The sequence below is a fragment of the Orycteropus afer genome, unplaced genomic scaffold (assembly GCF_000298275.1).
Source record: "Orycteropus afer afer isolate SDZICR_OR568_19922 unplaced genomic scaffold, OryAfe1.0 scaffold00061, whole genome shotgun sequence".
In the NCBI taxonomy this organism is placed as follows: Eukaryota; Metazoa; Chordata; class Mammalia; order Tubulidentata; family Orycteropodidae; genus Orycteropus; species Orycteropus afer.
The window spans coordinates 11,406,067-11,410,939 of record NW_006921648.1 but is presented as its reverse complement, the minus strand read 5'-3'; positions in this window follow the sequence as shown (position 1 = coordinate 11,410,939).

Here is a 4,873-nt window from a genome sequence, read left to right as displayed (position 1 = left end):
CCTGGCAAGGCTGTGAGGTGGTCGGTGAGGGGAGAGGGTTTCACGGAACCTGGCAAGGCTGTGAGGTGGTCGGTGAGGGGAGAGGGTTTCACGGAGGGGCTGGTGCCCAGCCATCCAAGGGCCGCTTAGCTGGAGTCTTAAAGAGGCAGTGACTGTCGGGTTAACTTTATTGAATTCTCCTTCACTTTAAAATTGAGGCAGGATTTTAACTGGATCAAAAATAAGATGTCATATAAAGCTTGTGTCATTTCCTTTCTTAAAAGTCAGCGCTGAACAAAATGGTGAACAAAATCACAACAGTGGTTGTTGTGGGGGGGGAGGGATTGGCTCGGGAAGGGGCATGAGAGAAGTTCCTGGAGCAGTGGTCATTATTTAATGTCTTTATGGGGTCGGGGTCACATGAGTATCATTTGTCAAAACATGTCTTAAAGTCTGTGCATTTTAACAACAAGAAGAACTGTAAATAATCATTGAACTCTGGGTGGTGATACACTTGCTGACACATTTAGGGACTAATTATAACAGATGTCTCTACCTCACTTGGAAATTCATTAGCAGAATAAGGTGGATTACAGACGGGCAGGTGGATAAAGATGGGAAGGTAGAATAATGTAAATAGCGCAAAATGTTAGCCATTGACTATGGTTATAGCCTTTGCCCACACTTATTCAGTCTGCATGCTGAGCAAAGAATCGAAGAAGCTGGACTGCATGAAGAAGAGCATGGCATCAGAACTGGAGGAAGACTCATTAACAGCCTGTGACACGCAGATGGCACGACCTTGCTTCCTGAAAGAGCAGAGGAGTTGAAACATTTACTGATGAAGACCAGAAGCTACAGCCTCCAGTAGGATCACACCTCAGCATAAAGAAAACCTAAATCCTAACAACTGGACCAATAAGCAACATCTTGATAAATGGAGAAAAGATTGAAGTTGTCAGGGATTTCATTTTACTTAGACCCACAATCAATACCCATGGAAGCAGCAGTCAAGAAGTTAGGCATCATATTGCACTGGGCAAATCTGCTGCAAAAGACCTCTTTGAAGTGTTAAGAAGCAAAGATTCCATCTTGAAGACTAAGGTGCGCCTAATGGGAGCTCTGGTAGCATAGTACCTAAGGCACTTGACTGATAACTGGAAACCCGCCAGCCACTCCTCAGAAGGAAGGTTGGTGTGATGGTTATGTTTGTGTGTCAACTTGGCTGGGCCTGGTTGAGTGGCTGGGCAGTTGGTGGTAGTTAATCCCCATGATGAGACTGGCAATCAACTCTGTGGTGGGATCTACCACAAGCAGCTGAGTAGCTGCCTTTGGGAATGTTGTCTGCTTCCAGTATATAAGGAGAAGCCTTGGGAATGGTCTCTAGCCTATGGCATGCTTGGACCCTGCATGTAGCCGTGTCATTGCTCAGCAGCCTGCTATGCTCTGCTGACCTCAGGACTTACAATGGACTTAAGTTAATGGCCTGCCGTGTGGTTTGGTAACATCAGTACTGTGCCTTTTTACTTGTCAACCTTGGGCTTCTCAGCCTCAGCAGCCAGCAGCTGTCTGAGTGAAGAAACACCTCTAGCTCCAGTGGGCCGGAAGCAGAAGCCAGAGCTGGACGCCAAGGTTGAGGGGCTTTCACCCGGCCCTAGACCCTGGCACTTTAAACTTGGACTTAAAGCCTCCAAATTATAAGAATAAACTCCTGTTAAGGCCATCCCATTTGTGGTATATTCCTGTCAGAGCAGCGCTAGGTAACCAGAACAGTTGGGCAATCTACTTCTGTAGTGATAGCGCCTTGGAAAGCCGAGGAGGGGTCACTCTGAGTCAGGTCTGACACGACGGCACATAACAACAACAACCCAAGCCATGGATGGTACTTTAATTGCCTTATGTGCGTGTGAAAGCTGGGCCAGGAGACTGAAGAAAAGTTGATGCCTTTCACCTGTGTTGGTGAAGAAAACTGAAAATACCATGGACTGCCAGAAGAATGAACAAATCTGTCCTGGAGGAAGTGAAGCTGGAATGTTCTGTAGAAATGAGAATGGCCATACTTCTCATGTAGTTAGGTCATACTGTCAGAAGGGACCAGTCTCTGGAGAAGGACACGATGCTTGTAAAGTAGAAGGTGAGCAAAAAAGAGGAGGACCCTCAACGGGATGGACTGGCACGTGGGCTCAAGCACAGCAGGGGTTGTGAGGACGGCACGGACCTGGCTGTGTTCCACTCAGTTGTATGTAGGGTTGCTGGGAGTCGGGACCGACTCGACAGCACCTGGCAGTAACAACGTAGACAGTATGTGATTGTTTGGAGTTCATTGTACACATTTTTAACTTTTGTGTTTGAAAATTGTCGTAATAAAATTTTGGGAAATTAAAAACAACCAACCAACTAAGCTACTGAAAATGAAAAGGTTTGTCTTTTATTCAAATATCACCTAATACTGTTCTCAAATCACTAGCCATGTAAAGGGGGGACATAGGTGCACAGGTAAACTAATCTGCATCTCATTTCCTTCCAGTCACTCACTTGAGGTATCAGCTCTTTGCCCCATGTGCTTTGTAAGAAGTCAAAGTTCAAGGCTTTCTAGCGCTTTCTGGGGAAGTAGCACTAAGGCTGTTAACCTGGCAGGTTATCATTACCTGTAGTCTCTTCATAACCATCAGATTGAGTTTTTGAGGGAACCTCAGCGACTTCCTCCTGCTGTGACTTCCTCCTGCCTCGACCTCCGCTGGACAGAGGTTAGGGACGGTTATACTGTCCTGAGGAGAGTGGACATAGTTTTGGCTTTAGGCTTCCGTCCCTTCTGTCCCAGGCCTTTTGGCCTGACTCCCACAGCACCCCCAAATGCTAACCAGGTTTCCTCTGAGCTCTAAAGTTCTGACTCTAAATTGTCCCCACTTTCAGTACAACAGAAAAAATTCTTGATGGTCCCTTAAGTCAGCTTTCCAAGGACGGGCTCAGAGACTATATAGACTTCATATGTGTGTGTGTGTGTGTGTGTATACATGCATATACACACACACATATATATGTGTGTGTGTGTATATATATATATACACACACACATATATATATATGTACACACACACATTTAAGGTATATACCTTAAATTTTTCCCAGAGGTAATAGACTTGGCTCAAAAACAAACAGTTTCGGAAAGACCGCATCCGAGCCTTGCCCAGCCACCCAGTTCTGCCCACTGCTTAGTTTCCTGCAACTACCTCCGGAGCTGTTTCATGTAAATGGCAGCAAATGTGAATACACACTTCCCTCCACCTTCCACAAAATGGTCGTAGCATGCGTACTTCTGTACCTTTGGTCTTTCCCCTGCCCCCTAGAGCTGTACTGTATTGATGTAGCATAGTTTGTTCAGCCAGTTCCTTTTTGGGTAAACATTGAGTTGTTTTTTTTTTAACATTTTATTGTGGCTTGGGTGAAAGTGTACAGAGCAAGTTAATTTCCCATCAACAATTTATACACATTTTGTATAAAGGTTCTGACATTAGTTGCAATCCCTTCCATGTTAACAGCACTCTTCCCGCTTCCTCCCTGGATCCCCATTTCTGTTCCCCATCTCTCCTGCCCCTTCCTGCCTCCTGACTTTGTTTTTGGGCAAATGCTGCCCTTTTGCTCTTCTGTGAGGAATAGTTCCTCACGGGCGTTACTGTTCACTTTATAGGCCTGTCTGTTGTTTGGTTTAAAGATGATCTCTGGGACTGTGTTCATTCCCAGGTTTGAAGGGGGTCTTAGGGCCAGAATCTCAGGAGTTCCACGAGTCTCCTTCAGACCAGTAAGTCTGGTCCTCAGTGTCTGGTCGTTTTTGTGATTTTGAATTTTGTTCCATAGTTTCCTTTTCTGTCCGGGCCCTTTCTGTTGTGATCCCAGTTAGAGCTGTCAGTAATGGTAGCAGGACACCATCTAGTTCTTCTGGTCTTTGAACTAGTTAGTTCCTTGAGTCTTTGATTTTCTTCACTCTTCTTTGCTCTGGCCAGGAAAAAACCAGTACTTTGAAGACCCCAGTCACTACTCTCAAAGTAGGATGTAGAACATTGTCTTTATGGACTGCATTATGCCAGTTGACCTAGACACCCCACAAGTCTGTGATTCCAAGCCCTCAAGCCCGGTGACTCAGACCCTCAAGGTATTTGATTATGGCTAAGAAGTTTGCATAACCTCCCTGTGTGCTCTACTCTGTAACAGGAATTTTTTGTTTTTATTTTTTTTTAGTTGTGATTTGGTGACAGTTTACAGAGCAAACTCGTTTTCCATTCAACAGTTCATACCCATTTTGTTCCTTGACACTGATTGCAATCCCCATAGTGTAACCGCTCTCTTCCCACTGCCTCCCCGTGGGTACCTGCTCCCTGTGTCCTTCTCTGTCATACATCCCGGCCCTGCAAGCTCTCTCCCTGCGCAGACCTTGCCCTCTGATATTCCAGCGTTGGATGTTCTCAGGAGTGCGCCTACCTGGTGTCCTCATTCCCCTCGTAGACCTGTCTGTCATTTGGCTGAAAGTTAAGCCATGGGAGTGACTCCACTTTCAGGTCTGGGTGACTAGGGGCCACAGTCTCTCTCTCAGACCTGGTCTTTTTTTTTTTATGATTTTGAATTTTGTTCCATGATTTTCTCCCACGATACCCAAGTTCTCTGATTGTGATTCCTTTCTGGGTGGTTGGCATTGGTACCATCTAACCTAGTTTTTCTGGTCTCAGGGTCATGTAGGCTGACGTTCCTATGGTCCACTAGTTCCTTGGACTAGTTGTTTCCATGCATCTTTCTTTTTCTTTTTCTTTTTTTTTTATTAGGATTTGGGTGAAGATTTACAGAGTAAATTCACTTTTCATACAGCAGTTCACATATACTTTGTCTCATGTCATTGACCAAA